General features: G+C 41.7%; 1 long non-coding RNA gene and 20 other non-coding genes across 21 annotated transcripts in view; 14 read left to right on the forward strand and 7 right to left on the reverse strand.

Annotated features, from left to right (window-relative positions):
* LOC139754260 (uncharacterized) overlaps window positions 1–22,138 on the reverse strand; it is a 452,598-nt gene that overhangs the window by 354,573 nt on the left and 75,887 nt on the right. The gene's annotated exons all lie outside the window — the stretch shown is intronic.
* On the forward strand, window positions 124–195 carry TRNAD-GUC (transfer RNA aspartic acid (anticodon GUC)). The gene has a single exon. It is a non-coding gene; the product is annotated as a tRNA-Asp (tRNA).
* Window positions 1,886–1,957, forward strand: TRNAD-GUC (transfer RNA aspartic acid (anticodon GUC)). Its single transcript has one exon. It is a non-coding gene; the product is annotated as a tRNA-Asp (tRNA).
* Window positions 3,468–3,538, forward strand: TRNAG-GCC (transfer RNA glycine (anticodon GCC)). Its single transcript has one exon. It is a non-coding gene; the product is annotated as a tRNA-Gly (tRNA).
* Window positions 3,798–3,869, forward strand: TRNAD-GUC (transfer RNA aspartic acid (anticodon GUC)). Its single transcript has one exon. It is a non-coding gene; the product is annotated as a tRNA-Asp (tRNA).
* On the reverse strand, window positions 4,708–4,779 carry TRNAD-GUC (transfer RNA aspartic acid (anticodon GUC)). Its single transcript has one exon. It is a non-coding gene; the product is annotated as a tRNA-Asp (tRNA).
* Window positions 5,398–5,468, forward strand: TRNAG-GCC (transfer RNA glycine (anticodon GCC)). The gene has a single exon. It is a non-coding gene; the product is annotated as a tRNA-Gly (tRNA).
* TRNAD-GUC (transfer RNA aspartic acid (anticodon GUC)) lies at window positions 5,709–5,780 on the forward strand. Its single transcript has one exon. It is a non-coding gene; the product is annotated as a tRNA-Asp (tRNA).
* On the forward strand, window positions 7,199–7,269 carry TRNAG-GCC (transfer RNA glycine (anticodon GCC)). Its single transcript has one exon. It is a non-coding gene; the product is annotated as a tRNA-Gly (tRNA).
* TRNAD-GUC (transfer RNA aspartic acid (anticodon GUC)) lies at window positions 8,040–8,111 on the reverse strand. The gene has a single exon. It is a non-coding gene; the product is annotated as a tRNA-Asp (tRNA).
* On the forward strand, window positions 9,255–9,325 carry TRNAG-GCC (transfer RNA glycine (anticodon GCC)). Its single transcript has one exon. It is a non-coding gene; the product is annotated as a tRNA-Gly (tRNA).
* Window positions 10,558–10,628, forward strand: TRNAG-GCC (transfer RNA glycine (anticodon GCC)). Its single transcript has one exon. It is a non-coding gene; the product is annotated as a tRNA-Gly (tRNA).
* TRNAD-GUC (transfer RNA aspartic acid (anticodon GUC)) lies at window positions 11,461–11,532 on the reverse strand. The gene has a single exon. It is a non-coding gene; the product is annotated as a tRNA-Asp (tRNA).
* Window positions 12,213–12,283, forward strand: TRNAG-GCC (transfer RNA glycine (anticodon GCC)). The gene has a single exon. It is a non-coding gene; the product is annotated as a tRNA-Gly (tRNA).
* On the reverse strand, window positions 13,403–13,474 carry TRNAD-GUC (transfer RNA aspartic acid (anticodon GUC)). Its single transcript has one exon. It is a non-coding gene; the product is annotated as a tRNA-Asp (tRNA).
* Window positions 14,204–14,274, forward strand: TRNAG-GCC (transfer RNA glycine (anticodon GCC)). Its single transcript has one exon. It is a non-coding gene; the product is annotated as a tRNA-Gly (tRNA).
* TRNAD-GUC (transfer RNA aspartic acid (anticodon GUC)) lies at window positions 16,377–16,448 on the forward strand. Its single transcript has one exon. It is a non-coding gene; the product is annotated as a tRNA-Asp (tRNA).
* TRNAG-GCC (transfer RNA glycine (anticodon GCC)) lies at window positions 18,129–18,199 on the reverse strand. The gene has a single exon. It is a non-coding gene; the product is annotated as a tRNA-Gly (tRNA).
* Window positions 19,543–19,614, reverse strand: TRNAD-GUC (transfer RNA aspartic acid (anticodon GUC)). The gene has a single exon. It is a non-coding gene; the product is annotated as a tRNA-Asp (tRNA).
* TRNAG-GCC (transfer RNA glycine (anticodon GCC)) lies at window positions 20,371–20,441 on the forward strand. The gene has a single exon. It is a non-coding gene; the product is annotated as a tRNA-Gly (tRNA).
* Window positions 20,743–20,814, forward strand: TRNAD-GUC (transfer RNA aspartic acid (anticodon GUC)). The gene has a single exon. It is a non-coding gene; the product is annotated as a tRNA-Asp (tRNA).

Genomic DNA, 22,138 nt, shown 5'->3' on the forward strand with positions numbered 1-22,138 from the left:
GGAGTATGAATGCCGTGGATTTTAATGAATAAAGTGGGATGAAATACCACAGACATGTGAGTGAGGACTTCAAAACGTAAGGACCGTTACTGTGGTGATAGAAGAATGAGCACATTAACCGCATCCTCGGTAGTATAGTGGTTAGTATCCCCGCCTGTCACGCGGGAGACCGGGGTTCGATTCCCCGCCGGGGAGATAACTCTTTTACACCTCAGCTGTATCAGGAACAAGTTGTTGTAGTGGTGGTGCAACATTCAGAGAGGTGATTGAGCCGAACAATTAGGATGTATTCAAAACATCGCAAAAGAATGTGCACAGAAAAAAAAAATATGGACACTAGATGAAACATTACTGCATGGTCTCAGTGGATCAATCATTTCCCTCGGCTTCTTTCCCTGTCCACAGTCCCTGAGTGCCTCAACCTCTAACCTCATGCCCTTTCACGAGTGTTCCGCTTCCCGCCTCACTATAGTCGGGAGTCATTTGTTTGTGGAATGTGTGATCGTACTCTCGTACCATTAATGGATGTTGGAGCTAATGGTGTTAAGAATAAAGTCAAAGTACTTATTTATCCGTGCCTTTACGTCGTTATTAGTGCGGTGGTTCTTAAACACTAGCTGTCGCCCTTGTTGAAGTACCTGGCTGGTGGATTTACCAACCTGAGCAGCTCTTCTACCATTGAATCTTATCAACATTCACTCCATAGACGTCAGGATATTCAGTGGTGGTATAAAGTCGCCAGCCATAAAGACTTTTATTATTTTATACTGTAAATTGAGGAATGATTCATACGAGAGTACCTCATGAGAGAATATGTAAAAATGTTCTAGAAATACAAAGCAAAATCATCAAAAGACTTACCAGGGAATAAAAGTTTGGCAATCAAATTTGTTCAAGCAACACTATTCATGGGATACTGAAGAGACCCACTTAATGTGTTTCCATTTTTGAAAATGTTCTACATTGCATGACCCGGGAATGAAGCCTGGGCCTCCCGCGTGGCAGGTGAGAAGTATCATGAACCACCCATGCTACATTTCATCTATGGTTGACTACCTGACCTGAAAAATTATCACTACAATCTATTGTATATTTTCAATTATCTATATTTTTTCAAGTACTTTGAGCCCCATCTCCCTGCATTACTTGTGAGATTCAGCACATTTGTATGTACGTGTGTTAGCGCACGCATCCATCATATCTGGAAGTGCAGGTGATCCTCATACGAGTGAGAGCACGTGAAGCTGTTGGAGGAAGTATAATCTTGCAGCTTCAAGTGGTGTCACATACGAGTGAGAGCACGTGAAGCTGTTGGAGGAAGTATAATCTTGCAGCTTCAAGTGGTGTCACATACGAGTGAGAGCACGTGAAGCTGTTGGAGGAAGTATAATCTTGCAGCTTCAAGTGGTGACACATACAAGTACATGCAAATGTGTTGAAACTCTGTAAAAACATACAGACCGAAGAGGGATCTCAATTAGGAAAAAAAAGAATGATTAAAAGTACGCAGTCCACTGTAGGATTAATTCACTGACTCAAAGTGGGAACCCTATGAGATTAAATGTAGCATCGGTGGTTCAGTGGTAGAATTCTCGTCTGCCACGCGGTTCGATTCCCGGCCGATGCATCTTATAATCTATTTTTTCTGCCAACGAGAGACATGTAGTGTCAAGTCACTTCCCTATCATTTATGCAGATGTTGCCTAACAAAATCCAAATTTCAAACATTTACTAATAGTGAGTAAGTGAATTTCCTTTATAGTGTAAGAACGCCGTGGATTCAGACTAATAAAGCAGTATGAAATACTGAAGACATATGAGTGAGGGCTTTAAAACATGACGAAACATTACTGGTTTTGGTGGAAGAATGAGCACATTAACTCTATCCTCGGTAGTATAGTGGTTAGTATCCCCGCCTGTCACGCGGGAGACCGGGGTTCGATTCCCCGCCGGGGAGATACCTCTTTTACAACTTACCTATATCAGGGTCAAGCTGCTTCAGTGGTAGGTGAACATGCAGCTGTGTTATTGATCTGCGTCAGTAGGACATAGCTACACGCAATGTATTTAAACAGTTCCAAAGAATTTTGCAATTACTTATTGGCACCTATACTAGACCTTTAAAGATTGTGCGCAGAGAAGATACCTGGACATGATCAAAGTACACAATACGGTCTCAGTGGATCAATCATTTCCATTAGCTTCTTCGCGTGTCCACAGTCTCTGGCTGCCTCAGTCGTTAAGCGTGTGTTCTGTCTCCCGCCTCACTTTAGTCAGGAGTCATTTGTGTGGAAATATATTCTGATCGTACTATAGCATCAGTGATTTTTGCAATCACTTGTCGGTATCTATATCAAACCTCTCAAAAATGGGCACCAAGTAGATACCTGGACACCAGATCACAATACAATATGGTCTCAGTGGTTTTAAGAACATGGTCAAATTGCTTCTTTATATGGGTCTTTACGTCGATACCAGTGCATTCACGGTAAACTGTTGAACATCCTTGGGGAGGGTTTTCTTCTATCTATAAATCTTACAACAGTTACTCCGTAAACGTTAGAATATCCACTGGCGGTGAATACAGATGTTCCTCAACTTACGATGGGGTTACCCTCCGAGAAACCCATTGCAAGTTGAAAATATCGTAAGTCGAAAAAATCCTTTAATACATTTCATACTGCACATTTAACTTACCGAACATCATAGCTTGGCTTAGTCTACCTTAAACGTTCTCAGAACACCTACTTTATCCTACAGTTAGACAAGATCATCTAACACAAAGACTTAAAATAAAGTGTTGAATATCTCGCCATGATAAAGGCGATAAACTAGCAAGAAATGTGTAAGAGTATTCTTAGACATACAAAGCAAAGTCTTGAAGACTTACAGGACAATAACAGTTTGGTAATCAAAGTTGTTTAAGCAACACTATTCATGGGATACTGAAGGTACCTACTTAATGCGTTTCGATGTTTGAAAATGTTCGAAACTGCATGACCCGAGAATGAAGCCTAGGCCTCCAGCGTGGCTACATTTTGACTCCTGTGATTCACTTCCTCACCTTAAAAAAATACCGTTCCAGTGTACTGTACATTTTCAATGAACCACTTTTTCTCAAGAACTATGAACCCCCATCTTTATCATTTTTGAGTTTCAACACATTAGCATGTAAGTGTGTTAGCATGCATCCAGTATATCTGGAAGTGTACATGATCGTGAGTGAGAGAGCATAAAGCTGTCGGAAGAGCTATTCTCCACCAGCTTCGCGATCTGTTACACAGGAGCATCTGCACTCCCAGCGACAAAGGATAGATGCTAACGCAGGGACATGCAAAAGTTTTGAAACAAATCACAGACGGAGATAGGGGTTCTCAATTCTTACATAAAGGGAAAATCAAAAGTACACAAGACACTGTAAGAATACCGTGTGAAGTCAAATTGTGAGCCTTGGGGGATTAAGTGTAGCATCGGTGGTTCAGTGGTAGAATTCTCGCCTGCCACGCGGGAGGCCCGGGTTCGATTCCCGGCCGATGCATCTTTGAATATTTTCTGCCAACGAGAGACATTAAGGGCGTCAAATCACTTACATATCACATATGCAGATGTTGCCCAACAAAATCCAATTTTCAAATATTTACTAATATTGGATAATATGTAAATTTGTTTCATGGTGTATGAACGCCGTGGATTCAAATTAATAAGGCATCATAAAATACTGCAAACATACGAGTGAAGGCTTTAGATCATGAGGAAACATTACTGTTTTTGGTAGAGGAATGAGCGCATTAACCACATCCTCGGTAGTATAGTGGTTAGTATCCCCGCCTGTCACGCGGGAGACCGGGGTTCGATTCCCCGCCGGGGAGATACCCATTTTATAACTCACCTTCATCAGGGAAAAGCTATCTTAGTGGTAAGTTAACATGCAGCTGTGCGATTGATCTGCGTCACCAGGACATGGCCATACGACGTGCATTTGAACATAATTCTCAAAAACTTTCCGATTACTTGTTGGTATCTATACCAACCCTCTCAAAAATGGGCACTGAGTAGATATCTGGACTACCAGATCACAACACAATATGGTCTCAGTGGATCAATTATTTCCCTCAGCTTCTTGTCTACTGGCTACCTCATCCTCTCCTGCTCTTCGCGCGAGTTCTACCTCTCGCTTCACTATAGCCAGTAGTTAGTTGTTGTGTAATTATAGTCTCATCGTACTCTACTGCCATCAATGGATGTTGGGGCTAGTGTTATTAAAAACGTCAAGTACTTCTTTATCTAGGCCTTGACGTCAGTATTAATGCGGTCATTATCAACCATGATTTGTCGCAGTGGTTGAATTTCCTGTTAGAGGGTTTTCAACTTGAGCAGTTCTTCGCCCGATGGATCTTACAACATTCACTCGGAAAACTTTAAGATGTTCACTGCTGGTATTGAGATACGAGCCTTAATGAATACTTTTCTGTACACTGAGGGATAGTACATAGAATAATGACTTATGAAGACACAAGTAGTGTGTTATACGTACAAACCAAATTCACTGGCGAAACTTGACAGACAATAACAATTTGGAAACAAGATTTGTTTAGGCACACTGCACATGAGATGGTGAATGGACTCGACACGTTTAATGTGTTTCGATGTGAAGAAAATGCTTTATATTGCTTCAGCTGGGTATGAAATCGTGTATAAAGGAGGCATCTCCCCGGCGGGGAATCGAACCCCGGTCTCCCGCGTGACAGGCGGGGATACTAACCACTATACTACCGAGGACATGGCTTATTCTTTCAGTCCTTTAGCAAGACAATAATGTGTTCTCCCGTTCTAAACTCGCCATTCCTGTGTCTGGTGTGCTTTATACATTATACACCTTTATTGCATTATACACCTTAATCTACGGAGATCATACTCCATAAAAGATATTCATTGAACATGCCGGCGTACAATAATATATCTAATGCAAACACTTTGGTCATTCATCCGAACCCTATATAGGTATATTCGAACCACTCCATGATTCACGTATGAGCTGTCCAGGTTCATGTCCTTTGAGCAGCATCCGGCCTACAGACAACCCACCTGCTGATCCTCCCTTTGGTGCTGGTCGATACATAGGCACCTGACTTTGGCTGTGTGTGTGTGTGTGTGTGTGTGTGTGTGTACACTAAGAACCCCTGTATATACGCAAGTTTTTAAGACAGTGTAACAGCTAGCTGCGAATGGCCACGAGACATTGAAGAGTTTATTATGTACACATGTATTGGAGATAATAGAAGGAAATGGAGGCTCAGAATTCTAAAAAAAAAAAAAAAAAAAAAAAAAAATATAATTACAGTACACTGTATTAATGGTTTTAAAACCCATCGAGTGAACCTTAGGGGTTCAAACGTAGCATCGGTGGTTCAGTGGTAGAATTCTCGCCTGCCACGCGGGAGGCCCGGGTTCGATTCCCGGCCGATGCGTCTTTGAATATTTTTCTACCAACGAGAGACATGTAGAGCTGTAAAGTCACTTCCGTATCACATATGCAGATGTTACCCAATAGAATCCAATTTTCAAACATTTACTAGTAACGGTAATAAATGAATTTCTTTCATCGTGCATGAATGCTGTGGAATCAAATTGATAAAGAAACATTAAATACTACAAACATATGAGGAAACATTTCTGTTTCTAGTAGGAGAATGAGCCCATTAACCACATCCTCGGTAGTATAGTGGTTAGTATCCCCGCCTGTCACGCGGGAGACCGGGGTTCGATTCCCCGCCGGGGAGATACCTTTTATAACTCAACTGTATCAGGGTCAAGCTGTTTTAGCGGTGGATGAACATGCAGCTGTGTAACTGATTTGCGCCACCAGGACATAGCCATACAATGTGCCTTTGAACAGAGTTCTCAAGAATTTCGCAATCACTTGTTGGTATCTATACTAAACCTCTCAAAAATGTGCACATACTAGATATCCGGACACCAGATCAAACAATTACATATGGTCTCAGTGGATGAATCATTTCCCTCAGCTCCTTTCCCTGTCCATAGTCCTTGACTGCCTCTAATCTCCTGCTCTTCATGTGAGTTCTGCCTCCCGTCCCACTCCAGCCTTCTCAAAAATTCTGAACCCGGGCCTCCCTGTTTTCGCTATGAGAATGACCATACTTGCGTGTTCCTGTGTTTAATGTGCACCTCTTATATCCCAGCGCTAATGATTTGTGAAAGAGCGTGAGTGGTTGTATATCTGTTATGAGCTGATAATGCACGTATTCTGTGAGAAATATATTATTGTTTCATATATGAATATTAATGAGATTATATAAAGCTGATTGTACTAAATGAAAGTTCCTGGCTGGGTACATAACTAGTCACCAATGTTCACATCATCATATAAACGTTATTGATCATTCTTTGTATGTTAATGGGACTTTTAGACTTGAGGTATATCGCATTATAAACTTTTCTATGTACCTCAGTCTCCGGCGTGACGCACGGGGATACTAACCACTATATACTACCGAGGATTTGGTTAATGCATTCATTCCTTAGCAAAACATGAATGCTCCCCCACATTGTAAGTCTTCATTCCTGCTTTACTGATCTGAATCTACCGCGTTCATACTCCTTAAAAGAAATTCAATGACCACCACTCACAACAATGATATATATATATATATATATATATATATATATATATATATATATATATATATATATATATATATATATATATCAGCACTTTACCTGATATTCGACACATTTACAAGCACACCCTCCCCGGGCCATGATTCACGCATGGGCTTGCACGGGGTGAAGTCAGTGAACAAACGCTGACGCACGTACACTCACCCAAAAAAGTTTCAGACTCCCCAGGCCTGAAGTTTCTAATGATCAGTAACTGACCGGCCTTGATTAACGCTCGACTTTGCTGCCGCCCTGATGCTGTTTACTTACAAGTGCATCAGGGTGGCAGGGAAGTCTGGTTTTCATCTCGGTCGGCCAGTTTTAGATTATTACAAACTAAGCCCCGTGCGTACGATACATTTTCCGGAGAGCGTATATGCAAAGGTGTTGAAATTCACAAATCACACAGGGATATGGGGGTTCTCAATCCTTAAAGAAAATGGAATATTAAGAGTGCACTGTACTCTCTGGGAATACTTTATGATCTCGTACTGTGAACCCTAGAGGTTCAAATGTAGCATCGGTGGTTCAGTGGTAGAATTCTCGCCTGCCACGCGGGAGGCCCGGGTTCGATTCCCGGCCGATGCAACTCGTGAACAGTTTTCTGCCCTCGGAAGACAACAATGGTGTCAAGTCTCTTTCCTTACCACATACGCAGATGTTGCCTAAGAAAATGCCATTTTTCAAATGATAACGAATTTTGTTTTATATGTCAGAGTACTGGTTTCTTAAGCAACAAGAATCATACCTCAATTTACAGAAGGGTATTTATCTTAGCCGGGGAATGAATACGGTCAGTGATATTCTGACTTCTACAGACTGGGGGCAGTAATGTGCTAAGACAGAAGACCTCCTTAAGTTGGGAAGCTTTTCGCCAGGGAACTTCAACGACTGCCACAATTACTGGTCAACAATGGTGGCGCTAACACCGACGTAAAGAACCAGGTAAGGAAGTAATTTAACATTGTCCCTAACAACTTTAACATCAAGAACCATCAATTGTGATCGAGTATGATCGAACTATATTCCCATAACACAAGTGGAAGGGAGGATATTACAGGATCAAGAACTCAGGAGCTCTGGACTAGAAAAATTGATGAAGGTGAGGGAAGTGATCAGTCAACAGAGACCATATAGCATCATTTGATCTTGTGTCCAATTATCTTCACTGTCCACAAACTGGAGAGGGGCTATGATTGCTCATGATAAGTTACCGTGAAATGCTTCAAAACTATCTAAACACACCGATTAGCTATGTCCTGGTGACGCCGCCCCGTCACACAGCTCTATGTTCACTCCTCAGCAAAGAAATATTATCCAAACACCATGTACACGGTACTTGGGTATAAAAGAGTCATCTCCCCGGCGGGGAATCGAACCCCGGTCTCCCGCGTGACAGGCGGGGATACTTACCACTATACTACCGAGGATGTGGATAATGTGCTCATTTCTTGAGCGAGACAATTATGTCAACAGGTTCTAAAGTAATGACTCATATATCTGGTACATTTCGTCCTGCTTTATTGATCAGAGTCTACGGTGTTCGTACACCACAAACGAAATTCATTTACCACACCCATATACAAAACACACATTTACATATACAATAAACACACAGGCGTGGATACTAACTACTATACTACCGAGGATATGGTTAATGAATCCAATCCTTTAGCAAGACAATAGTGTGTTTTCTCGTTCTAAAGTCCGCATTCTTCTGTTTGGTGCGTTTTATCATGCATGATACAACTTAATCTACGGAGATCATACTCCATAAATGATATTCATCGAACACTTTGGCGTACAGTAATATCTATAATGCAAACACTTTGGTAATTGATACAGGCACACTCTAACCTTACTGTGATTCACGTATGGGCTGCCCAGGTTTAAGTCCTGTGCGCATAAGCCAGACCACAGACAACCCACCTGTTGATCCTTCCCTTGCGGTTGGTCGATACATGGGGACCTGACTTTGCCTTGTGTGTGTGTGTGTGTGTGTGTGTGTGTGTGTGTGTGTGTGTGTGTGTGTGCTTGTAAAATAAGGACCATTACATACGCAAGTTTATAGGACGCTTTAACATCTGGCTGTGAATGACCACGAGATACAGAAAAATGAATAGTATACACATGTATCGAAAAGAAATGAGCAAACAAACTTTGGACAAAATGTGAATAAAAAAACAACATGCCATTAAAAGTATAAAATTCCCTGTTTAATACACTGAGCAATGAACAACACATGAGGGACTATGAACACTGGCATCTACTTTCAACACAGCCTCATTCAATCTCGTTCACACTGATAAAAAAAAAAAGACAGAACCCCTGATATATTTCATGTAATGTAATATACAGTATTTTCAATGAATAACAAATAAACAACACGCAAAAAATTCCCTCGCACCTTAACGTGCCCTCACACACATGAGCATTTGCCAACGGTGGTGCACGCAAAAGTTTTGAAAGTCATACATAACACAGGGAGATGGGGGTGCAATATTCTCAAAAATGCAGCACAGCGTAGTAATGCTTTTAAAACTCACTGAGTGAACCCTGTAAGAACAAATGTAGCATCGGTGGTTCAGTGGTAGAATTCTCGCCTGCCACGCGGGAGGCCCGGGTTCGATTCCCGGCCGATGCATATTTTGAACATTTTTTGCCATTAATACACATTGAGCGTATCAAATTCCTATAGCATGACGTAAACAGCGAATAGAAAAAAAAATCACAACTATTGTTCAAGTCTTACTATTCTTTTTTTTTGGTCAACGAATTTTATCATTTTTTTTTTTATAAGTAATTGTCTTATGAATTAATCATTCATCAGTTCACAGAAATGTACTCATTATGGCCGTCGACTCAACATTACCAATGAATAGCCTGACCTGTGCAGTCCGAGCGCTGTATGATCCTTCGCGAGAAGAACTTCTCAGGTTTGGAAGCCCTTCGCCAGGATCGTCAACGCCTGCGACAGACACGAGTGAACAACAGACGCCCTAGAAGCGACGTAAAGGCCCAGTTAAAGAAGGACTTCCACGTTGTCCCTAACAACCTGTGGCTCCAACAACTCTCACTGAGGTCAATGATCCGAACCCTACGGAGGCATACTCTAACCTCGCCAAGATTCACGTATGGGCTGTCCACGTTCAAGTCCTGTGCGCAGCAGCCAGCCCACAGGCAACCCACCTGTTGATCCTCCCTTTGGGGCTGGTCGATACATGGGCACCTGACTTTGCCTTGTTGTGTGTGTGTGTGTGTGTGTGTGTGTGTGTGTAGTAAGAATCATTACATACGCAAATTTATAAGACGGTGTAATAGCTGGCTGTGATTGGCTACGAGATGTTGAAAAATGAATCATATACGCATGTACTGGAAAGAAATGAACAAACAATCTTTGGAGGAAAAGTGAATTAACAAACAACATGCCATCAGGAATGTAAACTTTCCCGTTAAGACATAATGAATAACACACGTGAGGAGTGTATAACATACGTGAGGAGTGAGAACATTGAGTGTATAACATACGTGAGGAGTGAGAACTTGGCATTTACTTCCACACACAGCCTTATACAATCTCGATTACAGTTCATAAGCGAGACAGAACGCCTTACTTATATACTTCATGTAATATTCAGTACTTACCATTGATTGGTAGATATACAACACGCAAACGATTCCACCACAACTTAACGTGTCCTAACACACACGATCATATGCACTCAAAATGGACGCACGCTAACGCTGGTGCACGCAAATTCTTAAAGTCATGAATAATTCTGGGAGATTGGGGTTCACAATTCTTCAGAAAAAAATGCAGTACATGGTAGTAATACTTTTGAAACTCGACGAGGGAATCCTAAGAATTTAAATGTAGCATCGGTGGTTCAGTGGTAGAATTCTCGCCTGCCACGCGGGAGGCCCGGGTTCGATTCCCGGCCGATGCAACATGCAAAAATCATTGTCAGTGAGACGCATGAAGAGTATTGAGACCCTTCAGCATCACATGCGTAGTTGTCGTCTAAGCAGAGACAATAATTCTAAAACAATCATCCGGAAAGTCTTCCTAACAATTTTCTTTTTGTCAATGACTTCAACACATTTCTTTTTACAAGTCAAAATCTTGCAAATTGTAACTAACTTCTCGGAAAAGTATTCATCATGGCTGGTGCCGGAATACGCCAGTAAATATGGTGACCACTACAGATTGAGTACAGTAAGAATCTTTGATCATAGAACTGCAAAAGCTGGGAAACCCTGCACCAGGAACTTCAATGACTGAGACAGATACTGGATACCAATGGGTCATTCAGAACAACGTAGAGATCCTTCCAAAAAATTGATAACTTTGACGTTGTCCCTAACAACACTTGCTGCTACACCCATTAATGGTACTGAAGTATAGTCAAACTGTATATCTAAATATAGTGACCTCTGCCGAGAGCGAGACAGAAGGCATGACACACGTAGAGGTCAGAAGATGAGAGGCTGAGGCAGTCAGGGACTGAGGACTGGATAAGAAGCTAAGGGAAGTTATCAGTCCAACAAGACCGTATTATCATTTCATCTGGTGATATCTTCATCGTGTATAGTTTTAACATGTCTGCTGTCGCAACCAATAAGCAAGATCTAAATTTTTGGAAACAATCTGTTGACACATCGTGTGCCTATGTCCTGGTGTAGCGACCCAGTGATATAGTGGTATGTTCACTCATCGCTAAAAACAATTAGATTGAAAGAACTTTTTACCCGATGCATGTCAGGGATCAAAGAAGTTATCTCCCCGGCGGGGAATCGAACCCCGGTCTCCCGCGTGACAGGCGGGGATACTTACCACTATACTACCGAGGATGTAGTTAATGAGCGCAGTTCTTGAGCAAGACAATTATGTCAACAGGTTCTAAAGTAATGACTCATATATCTGGTACATTTTATCCTGCTTTATTGATCAGAGTCTACGGCGTTCGTACACCATAAACGAAATTCATTTACCACACCCATTTACAATTCACACATTTTGGTCGATTAGCCGAACCTCTACAAGCATATTCTCATTTGGCCCAGACTTACGAATGGGCCTGTCAGCGCACTAGTCCCTTTCGAGGTAGTCGACCCGAAAATACCCCATTCGTTTATCTTCCCTATGGCGTTAGTCGACAGACAAGTCCCTGGCTTTAGCTTGTGTGTGTGTGTGTGTGTGTGTGTGTGTGTGTGTGTGATTCACACGCTCGTATGCGAGACAAAGCCCCTAATATATTTTACATTATGTACTATATTTACTCATTAAAGAGAAATATACAGCAAGCAAATCATTATTATTCGAACAGCTTCTCCTACTGTCACACACAAGCAACTGCACTTCCAGAAAAAAAAAATGAACACGAGCTAATGTTGGTACACGCAAAAGGATTGGAACTCTCGTATCATACGGATGGGATCCTCAGTCTCAAAGATAAAGATGGATAACTACAGGTGCAGGGTACACTGTGTGATTTATGTACAGATTCAAGTATCCAACGACTTCAAATATAGCATCGGTGGTTCAGTGGTAGAATTCTCGCCTGCCACGCGGGAGGCCCGGGTTCGATTCCCGGCCGATGCAATTTAGAACACTTTAAACCATCCAGACACATCAACAGTGTCGAGATTCTTCAGCATCGCATATCAAGGAGTTGCCTAATATATCAATTTTCAGACAAAAATGTCGGCAACTTTTAACAATAATTTCTATCGTTTGTCAAAGAAATCTTTATTTCTTCATTTCATCATCGTATGAATTATGCCTCAATTCATGGAGTGTTCATAATGGCTGGTAACAATACAGCCAATGAATAACCTGACCTCTACCGAGTGCGTGCCATAAGACTGCGGTAAAAGAGCGGCTCAGGGTGGGGAAACACTCGACCACGAACTTCAGCGACTGCGACCAGATTCTGGATGCACTAACAACGTAGAGATCCATATTAAGAGGTCCTTTGACGTTATCCCTAATAACGCAAGCTCCATAGCCCATCAATAGAATCAGTGGACAATTAAAGTTTATACTCACAAACGAATAACTCCTGTCTGTGAAGATGGTTAGGGAGTACTTCTTCAGATTACTAGAGACAGTGTCACATGTGTCATCTGTTAGGATAAGATAAAGTTAATCGCTTAATATAAGGAGGATAAGATCGATAACCTCATTATGATCTTCATGACCCAGGAAAAGAGCCCACACTAAAAATCAATACGATCTTTACATTCTCATGCCCTAATAAGAATTGTGATCTTATGGTATTGATTACCCAAGAAAGGACACTACGAAGTGAAATGCGCAACAGTATTACTCAAAGAAAGTGATCAAAGACGACCTGACAGACACCACCATAATACATAATCAAAAAGGGCAGCTATTCTGGATATGATATTAAGAGGGAAGAAATATAAAGGACATCGTATGATCTTGAGATGAACTGAAGTTTAAAAGCAATTTCATAGTGGAGGATACCAAATCCCCAACAACAGTGGAATTAAATGGGGTTGTAGGTATTAGAAAGCTTAACTTGACAAGATAACTTGGGAAAAATAATAAACAGAATAGAAAATGAAGGATTTACCTGTACAAGGCTTGTAGTCCTGATGGGTATATCCATGTTTATGAACATGTGTTCAGTTACCCTGGACAAGCCTTGTTATCTGAAAGAGCTTCTGCTCGATACAGTTCAGGTATTATAGTTATCTCCCCGGCGGGGAATTGAACCCCGGTCTCCCGCGTGACAGGCGGGGATACTAACCACTATACTACCGAGGATGTGGTTAATGGGTTCAAAACAATGCTTCGAAACGTTCTACCTTCATGACTCATACGTATGAAGTATTTCATTCATCTCTATTGCTCTGAATTAATGAAATACATGCTCCATAAATATAACTCACAGAACACCACGTATACATAAAATGTAATCATACAAACACTTTGATTAACGACAGGAACCATCTATAAGAAAACTCTATCCAAACCATCATGATTTACGCTCGGGCCCGCCTTAAGTAAGAGTCCTGGGCCCATTAGTCGGCCTACATCTAACCCAGTTCTTCATCCTCTATTTCCAGGCACCTGCCTTAGACTAGAGTGTATGTGTCGGTACATACACACAAAGGTAAGGGTATGTTGTACATAATAAAGCTAAGAGATGGGCACACCACAAATGTAGTACCCTTTCTTCGTAATGAGTTCGATATGTGACTGACTACACAAAGCCTTTACTCTCTCATTCACACATCATAAATTTACAATATCTTATGATGAAGGATACACATACTACACGGATATTTCCTCCAACAGCTTACCGTACTTACACACACACACACACACACACACAAACATTTAGACAACGCGCGCATACGCAAATACGTTGAAACAAATCATACAAGGAGATGAGGTCCTCAGTTCTTTAGAAATAAATGTGGATAACTAGGAGTTACAGAGAACTGTTGTGATTTATAGGATAATTAAATGAACAATAAGATTTTCAAAGGAGCATCGGTGGTTCAGTGGTAGAATTCTCGCCTGCCACGCGGGAGGCCCGGGTTCGATTCCCGGCCGATGTAGTTTTGAACATCGTATACCATCGAGAGACATTAAACGTGTCTAGATTCTTCAGTATCACATATAAAGGTGCTGACTATTTGATTAAGACGATTTCAAGCAATCAATCTCCTGGAAGTCTTACGAATTATTTTCATTGTAAATCAAAGAATTCATGATTTATTTCTTCATAAATCATTCAACTTACACGTTATGCCTCATTTTATAGAAATCGTATATATAGTGACGGGTGACAATATGGCCAAAGAGACTACCCTGGCTTCTACAGAGCGAGTACTAGAAAACTCTACGGTAAAAGAGCTCCTCGGGTGGGTAAGCCCCCGACAAGAACTTCAACGCCTGCGACAGACACTGGCGAACATTGCATGTCTGACGTTGTCCATAACACAAGCCCCAACGCCCATTATTGGTATCAGGGGAACAATTAAAACTATATTGCCACCAACAAACGACTCCTCCTGTCTGTGAGGATGGTAAGCAAATACTTCATCAGCATATCAGGGACAGTCATAATTGCCATTTGTGATAAGATAAGCTATTCGAATACAAGAAAAAATTAGGATCAGCGACCAAATTATGAGCATCATGACCCAGAAAACAACCCACAGAAGAAGAGAACATTAACTTTAAATTTTCATGCCGTAGTGAATACTGGAGGCCATATGGAATACATTGGAGTTACCACTAAGTGGCTATCAAGAAGACGAAACATGCACCCTTGAATAGGTACCACGAAGAACAGGACCACGAAGTAGTATAGGCCTCAAGTCCTTTAATTAGTCTAAAGACAACCTGAAAAAACCATCAAATTCATGGGCATCTAAGGAGCTGCTAATCTAGATATAATCAGAGGGAAGAATTATAGAACATATGGGAGGCCTATGTTAGGAACTGAAAATCAATTTCAAAAGCCATTTCATAGTGGAAGACACTCAATATCCAACAACTGTGTAATCAAATGAGGTTCTAGGTACGAGAGAGCGTAACATGATAACTTGAGACAGATGAGAATAACTTAAATGAACAGAAAATGAAGGAACTTGAACTGAAAATAGCTCAGGATCTAAACGAATATCTCCATGCTTGTGAACACGAGAGTTCAAGATACCAAGGACAAACCTCGTTAAATGTTGTTCAAGATGTCGCTAGGAAAATATACAATGCAAAAAGGGCAAACGACATACTTCCCTGCGAGAATGGACAGGATGTGTTGACCTAAAATCCGATCCTCCTTACAAGTGTCGTGTGAGAGGTGTGTAGCGATGTCCTGGTGACAGCCCCCCCACACACTTACAACTACATATTCACTCATCGTTAAAGTGCTGTGATCCAACACAATGTACCTAGTGATGGTCGGATATTAAGTGAAGTATCTCCCCGGCGGAGACTTGAACCCCGGTCTCCCGCGTGACAGGCGGGGATAGTAACCACTATACTACCGAGGATGTGGTTACTATATATACTCCTCTACCAAGACGTTAAATGCCTCCACACGTTCTAGACTCATTACTTATATCATCCATTCAGATAGTTCTATGTCCACGGAGTTCGTACTCCATAAATCAAACTCACTAAACACCACATATATATAATGACAACTGAGGATACAAAAACTTTGGTTGCCGGAACGAACTACCTACACGAATACTTTGCTCCAAATCATGATTCACGCGAGTCCTTGGTTCATCACTCGGTCCATATCTAACCTAGCTGTTCATCCTACGTTCAAGGCACCTGCATTAGACTGGAGTTTGTGTGTGTGTGTGTGTGTGTGTGTGTGTGTGTGTGTGTGTCTGTGTGTGTGGATGAAGACATGGTGTGTATACACATTAAGTCACGTGGCACAATGAGTATAAAGCACTTTCTCCGTAACGCGAGTCATGACATTGGTACTTATGGGTTCCTAAACATTGGCAGCTACTCATGCACACACCCCAGAACTTCGGGTCATTACACAAAGCCTCACACTCTCATCCCCTGTCATATATCAAAGATATACAGTATCTTATGATAATTGATATACCTACAACTTTAAGATACTTCCTTCAACAGTTTCATGCGAGGCATTTATAGTCTTGGGATAGGAATGAATTCATTAACCACATCCTCGGTAGTATAGTGGTTAGTATCCCCGCCTGTCACGCGGGAGACCGGGGTTCGATTCCCCGCCGGGGAGATATCTCTCTTTAATACCTGACCTGTGTCAGGTACCAAGTGTGTTGGATCACAGCGTTTTAGCCTAAGCATACAGCGTGTATGTATGCATGTGTGTGTGTGTGTGGGTGTGTGGGTCGCGTCACAAGGACATAGTTACATACCTCACAAACGACACAGCAGGGAGGCCTGTCTGTACTTCAGTACAGCCTATCAAGTATGCCTTCTTTGCACTGTACCTTTTTTCCCAGCAACGCCTTGAACAACATGAAACGAGGTTTTTCTATTGTGGCTGGACATGTGTTCACCAGTATGGAGATAGCAATCAAGACCATGAGTTTTGCACGGTTCAAGTGACTTAATTTTCTGTCTATGTGCGAGCAGAATTTCAGAACAGAATAAAACTTCTGCAGAAGCGAAACAGCAGCTCACTAGAAAAATAATTAAGGCATCGCTACACTTCCACCTTCTGGGAAGCAGAATTTGTGATGTTGATTATGTGGGGTTTCCGGGACGGCATGGAGGATATGATTATGCCAAACATGTTAGGTTATTAAAGAAGAGAACTGTGTTGCTTTGAAATTGAACAGAGGGGAAACAAAGGATTCTTAGAAGCGCAGGGAGAAATTGCACGATTAAAGTTTACAAGGTTACTGCTTCCTCAGTCCGAAATGTCGAATAGGTCCGAGTTACGAGAGGAAATATGATCCGTGCAAGAAAGTGAACACGTATTAAAGGGAGGAGTAGGAGGAGGAGGAGAGAAAAGTGACTCCAAGTATGTAAAGCAGAATATTCAGCAGAAGGATGAACAGGATGGAAATAGATTATATACCGAGTTGAAAGAGAGTAAGTGACAGGACAGAACCCAAAGGCTAGGAGGGGGATGTCGCTCTGTCGATGACTATAGCAACGGAACGACCCAAAAGGAAATTATGAAATAAAAGACGAGAGACGAAGGGAGGCGGTGAAACAAAAGGAAAGGAGTTTTTGGAAAAAAAAAAAAACTAAAATTTATGTCACACCCTGTCTAATACTTTGAAGATGTCGAGGACTACAACAAAGATGTCACCAAAATCAATAAGAGCAGAGGACCAGAGGCAAGTCACATACGAAATATCACTGTAGATACAGAATCATCAAATCCACACCTAAAAGAAGGTGATGGGATTCTGAGCATCTGAGAAAGTGTACCATCCTCACAGTTGACACGTATGACAATGTGTGTCGGTTAAAGAAGTACCTACTTCGCTGTAGAGAAAGGAGTCTTGAGGAAGTCTACTTTTACTCAAGTTCCATTAATTGGTGTTGAAGCTAGAGCTGTTAGAGACTATGTGAATGTACATCTTTATCAGGAATTCGTCTATTCGCAATATTTCAGGTTCCTGGTGTAGAGTTTCCTAACTTGAGCAGCTCTTCAAAGATCTAATGTAGAACCTAAAAGCATTCACTGTGTAGAGGACTGAGTATTCACGAGTCGTATTCAGGCACAGGCTACAATCAGTGGGCTTTCTGCAAACTGAGAAAACACTTGAAAATAATAATGAATATAAATATGAAAAAAAAATTAATGAATAACAGTTTTTAGTAAGACTTACCACGCAATAATTGTTTGGAAATTACAGGTCCTCTTAGGAAACACCTGCAGATAATGCAATTAAGAGATTACAAGTGTTTCATGTTATGCATCTGAAAACTTTCTATCTGCATCGGCCGGGAATCGAACCCGGGCCTCCCGCGTGGCAGGCGAGAATTCTACCACTGAACCACCGATGCTATATTTTCGTCAATAAGGTTCACTGAAAGTATTCATGAATCACGACAGTGAAATGCACACTTTCAATTATCCACATTTATATTAAAGGATTGAGAACCTCCATCCTCCTTTTGTGATTGATGCGTGTGCGTGCGTCGCCATGCGTTGATTTTCTCGAAGTCGCACGAAAGTACGCTGCAATGTTGCCGCTCTATATTTTACTGTTATGATGAGAATTTTTGTAGAAGTCGGGAATGCTAATAGGTGACAAGTCAGGCACAAAAATCAGCTGACGTGGCTAAAAGCGGTCCGACTTATATAAATTGTCCCAGGCTAACTTCCAAACTTGACCCCATTGCCCTACGCCGCAATGTTGGTTCACTTTCTGATATAGGCTGAGGAAAGACCAAGAACCTTCTTACATATAATTCCAAGAGGAGTGCGAGCTAGAATTACTAATCCCAAGAACGCATAAGGAAATACTGTACCTCGAACAAGTTAGCGTTAAACAGATAGTCACGGGCACTTGCCCATGTGGCAAGATGTTGAAACTTTGCATAGAGGTTATGGAAAAAGAATAAGGAAGACGATCGAAGCTGCTTACACCGCCACAAAAGACGCATCCATTCATAGATAAGAGTTTTTGAATCTAGACAAGGTCGCCGTAAACCGCCGTGCTGGTGGTTAGCTGAGCGAAGAGCACGGAGTCAGCGAGAGTAATCAGCCAATCAGGAGGACGTATGGCTAGGCAAGCGACAAGATGACCCATGAGTGGGTGCAAGACATCTACAAGACAAAAATTCACCTGAGAAGGGGTACTACAAGGTGGCATAAGCATCAGCAAGACCCAGGGAAGTGACAAGAGCCGACGTTTTAAACAAATTGAATAACGTTATCGAAGGTACAGCGAATCAGGAAAAGGTATTTTGAGGGAGGTTATATTGTTTGCAGTGTACAACACTAAAGGTCCAACACCAGCGCGATGAAATGGGGAGCGGGTAGTAAAGTGTTAAGATATATCAAGAAAAAAAAAAAAAAAAGATAATGAAGTATCCTGATCCATTTGAGGCTCATGATCCTTACGAAATTTCCCCATGTGTGTTGAATGTGTACAAGTTAACTCGAGACAACGCTCAATATGTTGTTCAAGATGTCCCTGGGAAAACAAAGTGCCTTGGAAGCGGAAGAAAGCACATGTCGTCCCCATAAGAATGAACTGGAGGCGCTAAACTAGAAACCAGTATCACCAAGGAGTGTGGTGTGTAAGGTGTAACACGGCCCGTTCACACAGCTGCATGTTCACTCATCATTAAAGTATTGTGATCCAACAGACCCAGTACATGATGCAGGTATAAGGGAATGTCTCCCCGGCGGGGAATTGAACCCCGGTCTCCCGCGTGACAGGCGGGGATACTAAACACTATACTACCGAGGATGTGGTTAATGTGCTCACTATAGCTGCGTAGCAAGACAATAATAATACTTCCCCCATGGTTAAGAAGCCTCACTTAGTGTCTGGAGTATCTAAAGACATCTTTACTGATCTGAATCCACGGATTTCATCCTCCACAAAGCAAATTCACTGAACACATCACAATATTTATCTCTCTTGCAAACACTTTTGTCACTGAAACGAACCACTTACAAAGACTTACATAATCCCTATGATTTACGCACGGGTCCACCCGACCTTGAGTCCACCCACAGCAAACCCTGCTGTTCATCCTCCCATTAGAGCTGATCGATATCTGCGTACCTGGTTTTTGATTGCGTGTGTACACCCAAAAGTAGAGACATGGTACGTATATAAAGTCAGGAGACAAAGCAACATGGGTACTAGATTCTCTCCGCGCAATATAAAAGGAGTAAATGACTTGCGTGTATACACCTGAAAGCTGACATCTCAGGCATCCATAAAAGATCTTTCCTTTAGGACACAATGCTTCACTTATACTGGATTTTACATTTAGAGAAACACATAACCTCCAATACCGTCAGGTCCTCTCGCACACGGGAATGCCACACCAGACGCATGCTGACACACAAACCACAAACATAAATGTGTTGAGAGAAATTATGAAAGATGGTCGCGACTCTTTACTCTTGAAGGAAAAGCCGATGATTGAAATTTATCTTACACGGTAGCAATGCCTTGTGAACTATTGCAGTAAACACTCACTTTCTGAACGCAGCATCGGTGGTTCAGTGGTAGAATTCTCGCCTGCCACGCGGGAGGCCCGGGTTCGATTCCCGGCCGATGCAATATGGATTTTCCACAATCCGAACATATTTGCATTCATGTTTGTGGTTAGTGTGCCAGCATGAGTCTTGTCTGGGACTCCCGTGTGTGAGAGCACCGAACGGTATCGAAGGATATGATATGTTTCTTTAAATGTAAAATCCTTGTAGGATGTGGTCAACGAATCCGAATTCTGGAGTATGAAATCCTTAAATTCAGATCAGTAAAGATGTCTTATATACTCCAGACACTGAGTGAGGATTTCTAACCATGGGGGAAGTATTATTGTCTTGCTACGCAGCTACAGTGAACGCATTGACCACATCCTCGGTAGTATAGTGGTTAGTATCCCCGCCTGTCACGCGGGAGACCGGGGTTCAATTCCCCGCCGGGGAGACATTCCCTTATACCTGTATCATGTACTGGCTCTGTTGGATCACAGGACTTTAACGATGAGTGAACATGCAGCTGTGTGAACGGGCCGTGTTACACCTTACACACCACACTCGCTAGTGATACCGGTTTGTAGTTTAGCGCCTCCCGTTCAGTCACATTGATAAGCAAGACATGTGCCCTCGTGCACTACCTTTGCACTTCTCTTCCTGGTGACATCTTAAAGCAACATTTCAAACGTTATCTCGAGTTTATCTATACGTTCAACACATGGAGAAATTTCATAAGGATCATGAGCCTTACACGGATAAAGGTTCATTAGATTTTCGTCCTCTATATATCTTCACGGTTTTTAATACCTATTCCCCATATCGCCGATTATGGTGTCTTCTGCTATTGACTGTGTAAATCTTCTTCTAAATACCTTCTCCTGACTAGATGTTGCGTAGACAATGTCGTTCATTTTGGTGTCGTTCGTGCACTACCTTTGCACTTCTCTTCCTGGTGACATCTTAAAGCAACATTTCAAACGTTATCTCGAGTTTATCTATACGTTCAACACATGGAGAAATTTCATAAGGATCATGAGCCTTACACGGATAAAGGTTCATTAGATTTTCGTCCTCTATATATCTTCACGGTTTTTAATACCTATTCCCCATATCGCCGATTATGGTGTCTTCTGCTATTGACTGTGTAAATCTTCCTCTAAATACCTTCTCCTGACTAGATGTTGCGTAGACAATGTCGTTCATTTTGGTGTCGTTCGAAAGGTCGGCTCTTGTCACTAAAGTATTGCTGGTGCACATATTGTCTTTAGATGATGTGTTCGTGGCGATTCCAATAAAGTTCATTTTATGAAGCCTAAAATTTCCATCAAGGCATGAACAGGTCGGTCATATATATCTTATCCTTGTGGTTCACTCAAATGACATTTTCCACAGATAATTCTAAAGTACCACCAGCTATTCAAATTTTTTGACAAGTCATTTGCTTGAGGGACTATAGTTGGATTAAGCTGTAGTGCCATCCGTAAGTGTTGGAACGAGAGTTGTAATAGACTGTATGAAAGTAATATTTATGTAGGTTTAATCCTAACCCAGGTACACACACATCGATTAACCTCGAAGGGAGGATAAACAGCTGGGTTAACTGTGGGCCGTCTACCGCGCGCAGGAATGCAAGTTGGGCGTGCGTAAATTACAAGGGTTGTGTGTGCATGTATTTGGTTCGTTTCTGTGACCTAAGTGTTTATAATATATATTTTCATATGCTTGGTGTTCAATGAATTTACTTTGCGGAGCATGAATTTCATGGATTCAAATGA

Source organism: Panulirus ornatus, chromosome 16 (assembly GCF_036320965.1).
Source record: "Panulirus ornatus isolate Po-2019 chromosome 16, ASM3632096v1, whole genome shotgun sequence".
NCBI classification, from domain to species: Eukaryota; Metazoa; Arthropoda; class Malacostraca; order Decapoda; family Palinuridae; genus Panulirus; species Panulirus ornatus.